Source organism: Ascaphus truei, chromosome 3 (genome assembly GCF_040206685.1).
Source record: "Ascaphus truei isolate aAscTru1 chromosome 3, aAscTru1.hap1, whole genome shotgun sequence".
Classification (NCBI taxonomy): Eukaryota; Metazoa; Chordata; class Amphibia; order Anura; family Ascaphidae; genus Ascaphus; species Ascaphus truei.
The window spans coordinates 34998178-35011999 of NC_134485.1; positions in this window are offsets into that span (position 1 = coordinate 34998178).

Sequence of the window (13822 nt, forward strand, 5' to 3'; positions counted from 1 at the left end):
CTGAATAAATGTTGTACTTTTTCATCTACCAGAGTGCTGTGGACATCATTCAATGTTTATATATTTTGGTCTGGAGAGGGGAACCAAGACCATCCAGCGTGCACCTAGATATCAGCTGTTTTCTTGATATTTATCATTGTATTGAGGATATGGCTGTAGCTATATCTCTTTTTAGTGTATATAATCTTCAGCAACCTTTATCGATGCTTGATGAAGGCCACCCCAAGGATCTTCCAGGTATTGCAGTTTTAAACCTCTTCTCCATGTTGCTCCAACAATTTTTCGGATTTCATCCTCCATCTTACTTTTGGTCAGCATCTTGGTCTTTTAATCTCTTTTGGAATACAGTCAAATACCATCTTTGTCCAATGATGATCATTTCATCTTGTGATATGTCCGTCTCACTGCCATTTTGATTTCTTGTGATGATGTCACAGACTTTTGTTTGGTTTTCAAACCCATTCATTATTTTTCCCATTTTGGGGGTAATACCCAGCATGCATTTTTCCATAATCTTTTTTAGGTCCAAATTTCTCATCCATGCACGAGCACTGGCAGAATATACTACTCAAAAACTTTAATATTGAGGCACAGTGGAAGCTTCCCTTGAAATATGGCCTTGTTCCTTCCAAATGCTCTCCATCTCATCTTCATTTCTTCTATTGAGTTAATTCAAAAAGGTGCAGGTCCATTGTTATTTGGTGGCCAAGGTAGACATAGTATTTGACTTCTTCTAGTTCTATTCCATTTATTTTATCTTTGCAGACTTGACACATTTGAACATCACTTTGGTATTGCTTAGATCCATATGGAGGCACATTCTTACTTGCTTCAGTTATTTCTCCAATTTGTTGCTGGGTGTCTTCTGGACTTGTGGCAAAAATAACAATGTTATCTGCAGATCCATCATTGATTTTGATGACTTTTTATTCTCAATGCAATCTATTGAACAATTCTTCAAGTGCTCCTAGGAAACACTTTTGTGACATGGTGTCTCCCTGCTGCACTCCCTTGCTGATCCTTATCTTGCTTGTATCTTCATGTAATAGAATGGTTGATGTGGTTGTTCTCAATGTACGCTTCTTCAACACTTTGTCTGCTTAATGTTTCTAAGAATGATTTGGTGTAGACAGAATAATTTGCTTTTCGTAATCTACAAATCCTAAAATGAGTGGTAGGTCGTATTCATTACTTCAGGGAATCATTTCTTGTACAACTTGGATGTGGTACATTGTGTTGTATCTACTGCAAAGTCCAGACTTTTACAAAGACGATTAGTGAGTATCTTCATAAAAATCTTGTAAGTGATTGGAAATAGACTGATTGGTCTGTAGTTCTTGAGATATTCTTTGTCTAATTTCTTGTGGATTTGGATAACTTTGGTATTACTTAATTGTTCTGGAATTTTCCTGTTCTTCAAGCAGCATGTAAAGAGTTTTGCAAGGATTTTTCTTCTACTTCTTCTCCAGTTTCTTTCAAGATTTCAGTAATTCAATCTTCCCTATAGCCTTCCCATTCTTCATGGATTTTTTTGCTTTTGCCACATCTTCTGGGCGTATGCATTGTACATCATTGGTGGTTTGTTCTCGCTTATCCTCTGCTGGATTATGTCCTGTGTTATCTATGTACGTGTATAATTTCATGTAAAAGTCTTCAACTTTCTTTATCATAAGTGCACCGTCTTTTATTGTTGATCCATCTTCTTGTTTGAGTGCAATGATTTGCTTCTTCCCAACCATAATCCCACTGCCCCCCTCCAGAATCGATCTCCGGAAGATTTAAACGGGCTTGTTGGGGAATCTCCGGTGGAACCCTCGGATCAAGGAGGAAGCATGGACATCACCAGCCTTCACCTAAGAATTCTCCTCTGGGCCATATCCCCTCAAAGATACCAGGCACTGGAGACTGCCTCGAGATGTACGTGAATCCAGAATCCAACGAATTACATACTCCTCTTGACCATCCACCAGAACCAGTCCTGTAAGGATGGGAGCAGAAGAAAAGTTGGGGCGACCACCGCCTTTAGTAGAGACACGTGGAAAATTGGAGGAATCTTGAAAGTATCTGGTACAGTAGCTCCAATTTAAGCGCGACTGGATTTACTTGTTTTACAATCCTGTTGGGACCTATAAACTCAGGCCCAAGCTTCAGGGAAGGAATCTTCAAATGGATGTTCCTAGTAGACAGTCAGACGTGGTCTCCCACCTGGAACTGCGGAGCAGGCCGTCAACGCTTGTCTGCATGATACTTCTGAAGAAGAGAGGCCTTAGTTAGGTTGACAGGAATTCTCTTCCACAGAGACAGTAGCTCCTGAACCTTGTCATCTGCTGAAGGAACTCCAGAAGGAGAGACGGATGATGGGAGAGCAGACGGATGGTACCTGTAGGCACAGAAGAATGGGGACTCTTGTGTAGAATCGGCTTCAACTAATTCCGTGCAAACTCTGCACAAAGGGAGAAGGTCCACCCAGTTATCCTGGGTTTCAGATATGAAGCAACGTAGAAATTGCTCCAAGGATTGATTAGTGAGGCCATTGGACTGAGGATGGTATGAAGACGAGAAGTGGAATGAGATCCCCATTGTTTTGCAGAAAGCTTTCCAAAATTTGGCAATAAACTGTGAACCACAGTCAGAGACTATCTCAGTCGGAATGCCATGAAGACGAAATATCTCATTGGTGAAAATTTCAGAAAGTTCGAAGGCAGTGGGTAACTTCCTGAGTGGTACAAAATGCGCCTGTCTTGTGAAGCAGGCGACTGCCACTAAACTAGTCGTCATGTCCTTAGATGGTGGTAAATATCCTTTCTACTGGAAGTGTGTGTATTTCTAATCTTATCTCTCTGGAAGAAGAAAAAAATAATGGTGGCTATGTATACAGTATATATAATCAATTTTAATGATGTCCACAACTCTGAGGAGCTTGAGAAAGGGTATTTTGTATTTAGTTTGTATTCTATGATAAAGTCCATAGACAAGTGGGTCCGTGGTTGAGTAGGGACCGGCAGGGTATGAAGGAACCCACAATGCAGAGTCCGTGGTACCTTTGTTTGAGCGCAGAGAGAACAGGCGGCTACAAAGTCCTTAACGTCCTGGAGACTCTGGCTACCAGAAGAGGCTTTCTATGAAATCCCTGGTCTTCCTAACTCCCGGGTGACCAGCCACCTTGGATTGATGACCCCACTGCAAGACCTCTTTACAAACTGGGGAAATACAAACAACTTGGATTTACGTGCGGACATAGGCCTATAATCCTCCGCCTGTGATTGCGATATCCGTTGTAATAGAGCAGATGAAACTGCTGAAATAATCTGAGACGGTGGAATGATGGGACCATGATCCCTTTCTTCAGAGTCATCCGAAGAGAATTGTCGAGACAGTGCGTCCGCTTTGATATTTTTGGATCCTGGTTGATAGGTGATAATGAAATTGAAGCATGTAAAAAAGAGAGCCCACCTCGCCTGTCAAGTCCCGAGTTTCTTGGCACCTTCAATGTATTCCAAATTCTTGTGATCCGTTAATATAGTGATTAGATGCGTGGTACCTTCCAGAAAATGTCGCCACTCTTGAAGAGCTAATTTTATGGCAAGTAATTCCAGGGTTCCCAACATCGTAATTTCTCTCGGTGAAAGAAAACTTATTGGAAAATAAGACACTGGGGTGTAATCTTCCTTGGATCTCCTGCTGTTGACATAGAATGGCGCGGCCACCATATCGGATGCATCCACTTCTTTTACGAAAGGCTTAGAGGTATCTGGATGAACCAGTACCGGGTCGGACGAGAAAGCAGACTCCTGTCTCTCAAAGGCATGTACTGATTCACCCCCTGCTTTGTAAGAGCCGTAATGGGGCCCACCACCTTGGTGAAGTTTTTAATGAACCTTCTGTAGTAGTTAGCGAATCCAAGAAAGTGTTGAGTGGGTTTAAGACCCTTCAGTATGGACCAATCCAACGCTGCTGAGACCTTGGCTCTGTACATCTCAAAGTCCTGGGTGGAGATCACAAATCCGAGGAAGGAGATCTTGGGTTGTTCAAATTGGCATTTCTCCAACTTGGCATAGAGAGACTGTCCCTGTAACATTTGAAGTTCTTGCCTGACCTGATTCCGATGTTCGGACGGTGAATAAGAAAATATCAGGATATCGTCAAGATATATGACCACAAATTGATCAAGGAGATGTCGGAATACTTTATTTATGAAGCCTTGGAACACAGCCGGAGCGTTGCACAAACCGAATGGCATAACTAAATATTCATAATGTCAAGTTGGTACTTTATATTTTATTGCCAATAGAATGCAGAGATAATAAATTCTCCACTCAGTGGTTGTATATATTTTATATCCTGAGAGTCTAGAGATAGCAGTTTTATATATATATAAAAAAAAATACCCCTAATTGTATGGTTACAGGATGTATGTAGCCTGATAATAGAAGAAAGATAAATGGGTCTCTTGTATTGAGCTCCCATATCAATACTCTATATAGTGCTTATAGAAAGGTGCAGATGGAATCTATCTGCCTCCAATAGAAGTTATAAAGCACATACATTTAGTAGTAGAGTGATATTCTTATACACACCTACTAGTTGTTATAATAGATTCTTTGCTGTAAGGCCATACAGCCTTTGCCCGCGCGGACCCTCCCGGCTCTCACTGGGATATGGCATTTCCCGATTTCAGAGGACAGGTAATTACCAGGTGTCCAGAGTTGCCGCAGTAGAGGCAGAGACCGGCATTATATCTGCGCTGTTTCTCACCAGCTGACAGTCTGATACCTCCAATCCACATAGGTCCCTCCAAAGCCGGGGGAGAAAGGTTAATGACTCCTGTGAATTGCATAAGAAGAGGCTGTGTACTTTGTTGGCGCCGGTTTCTCTTGGTTCTCCTCTCCTGAAGGCGATGGTCCATCCGGATACAAAGTGTGACGAGGTCCTGTAGTTCAGTGGGGTGTTCCTGTGCCGCAAGTTCATCCTTGAGTCTTTCGGACAAGCCTTGCCAGAAGGCGCGGTCAATGCCTCGTCGTTCCAGCCGGTGTCGGCGGCTATTGTCCAGAATTCGACTGCATACCGGGCCACAGGATGGTTACCTTGAGAAAAATTGAAAAGGGAAGAAGCAGCAGTTACCTTGCATCCAGGTGTATCAAATACCCTGCAAAAGTCCCACCAAAGCATCATCCATTAGCAAGGATACAATGTACGCCACCTTAGATCGCTGAGACAGAATCAAAGTGAATGGAACATTGGTTCAAAAAGCTGCGACAGCCCAGAGTAGATAGCCGTGGTTAAGAGGCTGCGGTCATTGGACTGGGTGCTGACACAGGAGTTGCTGTAGCCAGAGAGTGAGAGCGGCTACCTTGGGTCTGGTCAGTAAAGGCTTGAGCCGAGCGGTGGAGTTGCTCCATACAGTACGTTGGTCATTTTGCAGCAAGTATTTTTCCAGCTTATCAAACATGTTGGCATGGGCGTGCAAAAGTCGTCCCACCTCAGCGGGGTCAATGTTTGCGGGGCTGAGCATACTGTAAAGTGTGCTCACCACAAACAAGGCGGGGCCTCGAGGCTGAGGTGGGGATGTCGGTAGCCACCGACCTACAACCGTGCAGCCACGTCTGGAGTGCAGAGTGGTAGTCGTGTATCAGGGTCAGGGTAGTAGAATTCAGATTGGTCGAGGTATTTGTCGTGTTCTAGGATTGGAGAGATCGGATTGTCGTGTGGTGCCAGGGTGCAGGGGTATAGAATGTAGAATAGTCATGTCCGTAGCCGTGGTCCAGGGGTCAGAGAAGGCAGGAGTCTGGGTGCAAGCTAAGGTCAAAAACACAAGAAATAAACAAGCCAAAGGCAGGGCCGCAGGAAGCTTGAGGTAAGCACAAGTCACTAGAACAGAGTTTATGCTCAGCCAGTTTGCAAGAAGACTGGCTGAGCGTATAAAGAACAAGCAATCAATGGAGAAGCAGCAGGAGGCTGTGAGCAATAAGTAATCACAGGTATACTGTGTACTGATAGGCAGGGACGGAGTGAGTAGCAGCTGTGGAATAGTTGAGTGAATTAACCCCTTGCTTGCCTGTGTCCGCGCGGCGTCTGTGCGTAGCTAGTGTGTGCCATATGTTGCCCATGTCGTCACAGGAATGGAGCCTGGAGACGGTCCCTTCGGTGTTTCCCTTCCTAGCCGCGCGGTGCCTGTGCGCAAGTTGTGGTTGACTCGCGTCCCTTGTGACGTCGCGAGGTAAGTCACTGGGGCGGGGCCTAAACCCGATCCTGAAAGGGGGACAAAGTTATCGGTAGTCCCCTAATTCTCCCCGGCGTGCAGGCATGATTTGCAGGTACGTGGGGTGAATTACACTGGGGCTGCACAGTGTCTCCCTGACTCCTGGTTTTCAAGACCTTAGATCCCAGACCCATTTCCTTCACAAGTACAAGGGTTCCCAAGACATATACTTTATTAAAGGATGTTTTATTGTGTTTGGGCATTTTGTATAAATGTTTATGCAGTCAGCCCGGGCATCCACGTAGGTGTCATAATGTCTGGATAGACATCGGAGTTCAAAGGAGAGAGGATGTCCAGAGGTGACAAAACCATCCTCCCCAAGGAAGTGTCATTTAAGCTGCTCAAGTACTGAACAAGCAATCTGCAGTCTATTATTATAATCATTATGCTTGCATCTCATAATGTACTTGCAACATTTTAAGTGCTATCCCACAATTGTTTCACAAGAGATTTTGCTAATTATTAGCAAGCAAATATGACCCATCAATCAAACTTTCAATGGAAGTAAGTTTAAAGATGATAAGAGACACTCCTGCCATCCTGAGTTCAATGAGGTGTTTAATTCTAAATACAGTATACAAATGGTGTAATTGGAAACATGTTCTTCCTTCATTGCCCACAGCAAACAGTTATAAGAACCAACTCGAGTAGATCATGTTGTCCTAATCTAGCTAATTAATAAGGCGCAAATCCGGAAATTGCAGAACCTTTTTAAATAGAGATGTATGAAATATTTACCATGCAATGCTAAATAGTTTTTGTTTTTTTCATTTTGTAGTGTTATTTATAAAAAATCTCCCAACGGCAAAACTGGTGCCTAAAAACGCACTATCACAGGAGACCAGTACTTTTACACCGAAAACACCGGGATCACTAGCACCAGACAGGACAAAATTATTATTTTTTTAAATTAGGTTTATTCTGGCAAGCCAGCAGAGAAGACAAAATACACAATAACAGAATACAAAACCAACTGGGGACCTGGGGAGTAGACTCTAGTCTCGCTAGGTGCAGGAGCCAACTTTAAGTAGGCTTGCCCTGTCCACTTCTCGTCCAGGATATCAGAGTGCTGAACACAAGGCAGCCATTCTGATATGTATCTCCAGCTGATCACCATCAGAATCCAAACTCGCTCTGGTACTCTGATTGGCAGCGCTCCTTCCATAGCCCTCGTGGCTATCCTTTACATGGGAAGGAGCCGCCGGCCAACCAGAGCACGAATTGAAATCGTGCAACCAATGTCAGAGGAGGGGCCGCGCAAAGGCACTCGAGACTGCCCTGTGGTGACAGAGCTGCTGGGAAGTGGGGAATTCGAACTGGCCAATGGGAACCGTGCCTACAGGGATCAGACCCTGTACAGCTCCCCCTGGCCAGAATTATACCTCCTGCTGGGTAGGTATCAAAGTCTGCAGGGAACAAAGGCTCTGAAAGCCCATCCCTGGACCTGATTGTCCACCCTTCCCCACTCACCGAATGTTGCAGCACATTGCCGCTCCCAGCCTTTGTCTCAGTCCACATTTCTATGCAGGCACCACGGCTGATTCAATCACCGAATCTACCTCCTTAGAAATGCACACATGCAATCCACAAAACAAGCAGGCTGGCTGGGGGAAAATTACAGTAACACCGGGAATAAAGCACATACAGTACATTATTAACATGTCCCGGTACTATTTTCCCCCCAATAGCCACATACAGCTTCCCTCTCAGACATACCACTGTTTGAGGCTTTTTTCCTTAAGGAGTCAAAACCTGCAAAATGTATCCGCCTTGCAAGTGTGCATTGGCGGATGAAAACATGCAGTCTTCGCAATAGCCGAATGGGAACATAACACATAAACTATAGCCGCACTGCAAATCGGCAGAGACAGCCATAAACACATGGTTTTAGATGTAGCTAGCCGGGCTTCATCTTTATTATGTGAGGCCAGCTACCACCTAACACACCATATTTATTAAGGGAAGAAATGCTCAATAACCCAATAAGACTTTCTTGATTGATCAATCTGGTGCAGTTTTGCAGCCAGGAGACTCTGATCAAAAATCCCCTCTGTACCTGGGCCATTATTTCATGATTTAAGCAAGAACAATCAGGAAATAGAAGTGACTTGCATTATTTTGTACTTGTGATGTGGTCTTCATACCTAAAATCACAAAAGGTTTAATGCAATCAATAATTGCAATGCAAAGTGTGATAATTAGATCTTTTTCTAATGGCTTTGAGGATAGCTAAAGTATTTTTTTAAAGTGGAAGAGGAAGGTACAGTGAAGTACAGAAGGAGAGAGAAAGAACGATTGTTTTCGCACATGCACTAGATTCAGCACTGAGGGTGTTGGGAAACTTCTGAACAATTCATGTTTTCTTGCTTTTATTAGGAAAGTACTTCCAATATACTGCAATGTTCATCAGGAACTGCATTAGGCAGTGAGGCATTTAAAGTGAGGTTTTTAAGTGATAAACACAGTTAGACTACAGTTTGACTAGAGGTGACTGGGGACTGCTTCTTTCTGCAAACTCTTTAACTCAAGACAACAAATGGTAAGCTATTCAGATCACACTATGATCCCATGCTTGTTAGCCTGCATAGTTTAACCCCCAACCCCTTTACAACTTCTTTCACTGCAGCCTCTCCCAAAACTGACTGCACAAAACACTGAAACCCTGACTTGACCCTAGCATTGCAATGCAGCAAAACACATGACAAGGTACAGGTTCACCCCTGCTGTTTAGTCTGCACACACTCACTCTGCTCATAACAGCTCCATGCAACACTGCCTACCTCTGGCATCATGAACCTGCTATGTCTTCTAACTTTTTTCTTTCTCCTGGCCTCATGGAGATGTTACTCCCTCTATCCACTACAAACTCCTCCCTCCTGGTCCACACCCAACATCACCATACACCCTGGACTACTCAAAAGCCTTGCACTATCTACTGAATGTTGGTGGAGAACTCTAAAAACCAGCACACCAACCACTGCTCACTCTAATGGAAAACACCACAAATTTACAACTTGTAAACAACTACCCAAATTTCTTCTCATACTATTACTCTCTCTAGCAGGTGATATTGAAACTAACCCAGGTCCTCCCATTTCAGCTCTGTCCCATGCCCCTGAGAATTCCACCTTTAAATTCCAAAAAGGGCTATCTGTCGCCCATATAAACATCCGGAGCCTGCTGCCCAAACTAGACGAACTAAGGGCATGGTGCCTTATGCATAAACCCAAAGCCATCGTTCTTACAGAAACATGGCTATCCTCTAAAACCCCTGATGCAAATATCGCCATTCAGGGATACTCCATTTTTAGGAGAGATAGGTCAAAGAGAGGAGGAGGGGTGTTATTTTATATTGCAGACACATTCCAATTTACACTGTTAAATTGCCCATCAAGCCCACCCTCTTTTGAAATTCTAGTTGGCAAAATCTGCCTCCCCTTTTCTAAGCCCATCTTGCTTGCTGGCATCTACCGCCCCCCTAAAGCCCTTCTACAATCCTTGACTGATATCACCCAATTTCTTGCCTCCATTTCCTCTCTGAATGAGAAGAGTGAGCTGCTAGTTCTTGGGGATTTCAACTTCAATTGGCTTGACCCTAAAAACCACAAAATCCAGATACAACTCAAGTCACTTAACCTATCGCAACTCATTTCCCAACCCACACGAATAAACCTGAAGTCGCATAACCATTCCTTGCTAGACTGGATTCTCTCCTCAAACCCCAGCAGAATCCAATCCTCTGGCATCCTTCCTGACATTTTCAGTGACCATGCAATAGTGTACTGTGTAAGGAAAATTAAACCGCCCCATTCAAGCCCCAAAGTTCTCCTCACTAGAACATTTAAAAACTTTAACCCACAACAGTTTCTGGATGACCTTACCAACTGCCCATGGCACAGAATCGATTTAATTCCCGACCCTGATTCTGCGCTCGACTATTTCCAATCCGAGTTCTTAAAACTCTGCGATACCCATGCTCCACTACGCAAAATAAGGGTACGGGGGGCCCACCTTCCATGGGTTACACCTGACCTTATAGCACTCTACCAGTTCAGGGATGCCTTGTGGAAAAGCTACAAAGTAACTGGCACTACCAAGGATCTCAATCACTACAGATGCCTGCGGAACGTGTGCACAAGGCAAACAAGGCATGCAAAAGCACAATATTACTCTGACAATCTCCTCCAGAATACATCAAACCCAGCTAATTTCTGGAAGGTTATCAATAATATATTCCAGCCTCCTAACCATCAACAACCAAGTAATATCACTAAGGGGGATATTACTCTGACAAACCCCACTGACATTGCAAATGCATTCAATGATTACTTTGTGGGGTGTGCCACTAACTTATTAGCGAAACGCAGCACAAACCCCAAACCTGAATCTCATCCTGGGAGTACCCCTATAGTCCCACCCCCTCCCAACACTGCCCACAATTTTCAATTTAGCCCAGTATCTGAAGAGGAGATTACACAAGCGCTCCTCAAACTAAAACTAAGCAGCCAATGTGGACCCGACTTACTACAATCTAGGTTCCTACGACTTGGTGCCCCAGCCATTGCCAAACCAATTGCGTCCATAGTCAACTCTATCCTGTCTGCAGGCCATATCCCTAAGACCTGGAAAACTGCCAGAGTTGTCCCAATCTTCAAAAGTGGGGACAAAAACACTGTCTCAAACTACAGGCCAATCTCACTTCTCCCAATTCTATCCAAAGTTATGGAAAAATGTGTCCACTCCCAATTAAGCGAGTTCTACACCAAGACAAATTTCCCTAGCCAATTCCAGTCTGGGTTTCGTCCCAAACACTCCACCGTAACTACCCTGCTAAAAGTTTGCAATGAAATCCAGTGTGGAATGGAACGGGGACAACTCACTGGTGCAGTATTCCTAGATTTTGCAAAGGCTTTTGACACAGTTGATCATGCTATCCTGCTTAACAAACTCCAGAGCTCTGGAATAGGGAAACATGCTTTAAACTGGTTTCAGTCCTACCTATCAGGAAGATCCCAACATGTGTCCATCTCAGGCTCTAACTCCAACCCCCTGGATATCACCTGTGGTGTCCCGCAAGGCTCTGTTCTGGGGCCCCTACTCTTCTCAGTGTTCATTAATGATCTTCCCACAGCTTGTAAGGAAGCCTCAATACACATGTATGCAGATGACACAATCCTGTATGCACACAGCCATAGCCTCTCTGACCTTCAACACATACTTCAGTCTGACTTTTTGAGACTCGAAAACTGGATTTCCCAAAACAAACTGTTTTTAAACACTGACAAGACTGTAACAATGGTATTTGGGACCAAGACTAAATTTGTAAAGCTTCCAGTGACTGAGCTCCTGATTAGAACCAACGCTAAAACCACCCTAACACCTGTCACTAGTTTTAAATACCTGGGCTTATGGTTTGACTCCCACTTAACATTCGGGATGCACATTGATACCCTGACAACCAAGACCTATGCCAAACTAGGGGTACTTTACAGGAACAAATCCTCCCTAAGTCTCCTGGTCAGAAAGCGTATTGCACAGCAGATGCTAATGCCAATTATTGACTATGGAGACATAGTATATGGCTCGGCTCCTCAAACCCACCTTAGCAAACTTGACACCCTCTACAATTCAATTTGTCGTTTTGTTCTCCAATGCAACTACAACACACATCACTGCGAAATGCTCAAAGAACTAGATTGGTCATCACTAGAGTCTAGGCGCAAAGTTCACCTTTCCTGTCTCACCCTCAAATACTTTCTGGGCAAGCTACCCAGCTACCTGAACAAGCTCCTCACCCCTACCACATGCAGTACCTATCACCTGAGATCAGACTCCAAAAGACTATTCATGGTCCCAAGACTCAACAAAGTATCCGGACGTTCCTCCTTCTCCTTCCGTGCACCCCAAAACTGGAACAACCTACCAGAGACTCTCATATCCACCACCAGCTTAAGTTCTTTCAAATCTAAGGCTGTCTCACACTTTAATCTGGTCTGTAACTGTTTCATACGCTCATAATATATATTTTCTTTAACTGTGCATGCAATGTCTTGTATATAAATGTATACCTTGTTCATTTATGTAACTGTATTTGTAACCATGTATTATTTGTTTTACTCTGTGCCCAGGACATACTTGAAAACGAGAGGTAACTCTCAATGTATTACTTCCTGGTAAAATATTTTATAAATAAAATTGCTCTATGGAATTTGTTACCATTGGTTTGTCTAAAGTTATGCCAAAAAAATCAAGAACATCATTGGAAATCAACCAATTTGTTCTGTTTTCATTTCTAACAGTATTTTTGGAGCCAGGCTTACTGTTTTCGGTGCCGTGCATGGACAGGGGAGAGGTGAAGCTTGGTGTTGGTGTTTGTTTATCCTGTGTGTATTTGTTATGTCCTGTTGTGTGTGTGTCTTCTGTGACTATCTCTGTCCTGTGACTTCTGTGACTGTCTCTTCTGTGACTGTCTGGTGTCTTCTGTTACTGACTGTCCTGTTGCGTGTGTGCTTCAGTAACTGGGTACTCTGATTAGGGGTGCTTGGAAAGAAAAAAAGTTCGAAATCCACTGGTATAACCTATGGTTCCAAAATAACTTCACTTGGGCCCATAACTAGTGTGCCGCTAAACTGCAGTCTCTCTGCTTGCTGTGGCCTCTGCAGCCTCTCTGCTTGCTGCGGCCTCTACAGCCTCTCTGCTTGCTATGGTCTTTGCAGCCTCTCTGTTTGCTGCGGTCTCTGCAGCCTCTCTGCTTGTTATTGTCTCTTCAGCTCTCTGCTAGCTGTGGCCTCTGCAACCTCTCTGTTTGCTGCAGACTCTGCAGCCTCTCTGCTTGCTGTGGCCTCTGCAGCCTCTCTGCTTGCTGCGGTCTCTGCAGCCTCTCTGCTTGCTGTGGCCTCTGCAGCCTCTCTGCTTGCTGCGGTCTCTGCAGCCTCTCAGCTTGCTGTGGTCTCTGCAGCCTCTCTACTTGCTGCGGCCTCTGCAGCCTCTCTTATTGCTGTGGTCTCTGCAGCCTCTCTGCTTGCTGCAGTCTCTGCAACCTCTCTGCTTGCTGCGGCCTCTGCAGCCTCCATGCTTGCTGCGGCCTCTGCAGCCTCTCTGCTTGTTATGGTCTTTGCAGCCTCTCTGATTGCTGCGGCCTCTGCAGCCTCTCTGTTGCTGTGGCCTCTGCAGCCTCTCTGCGTGCTGTGGTCTCTGCAGCCTCTCTGTTGCTGCGGCCTCTGCAGCCTCTCTGCTTGCTGTGGTCTCTTCAGCCTCTCTGCTTGCAGTGGTCTCTGCAGCCTCTCTGCTTGCTGTGGGGCTGGGCCCCACACTCCAATTCCTCCTCTATCTTGAAGTCAAACAAAAATATAAATACTGAATACCACTTAAACTCTCACATTGTGACTTTAAAAGAAATACGTTTAATATAATATTTCAGACTACAAAACACTTTGATGTATCAATGACAATCTAATTCGCAACAATGTCTGAAAGGTGAAAAACAAAACACACCACGCAAGACTCATTATTCTCAGGAAGTCGATGATGTATGAGGAGACGTGGATAACGTGAAAAACCAAT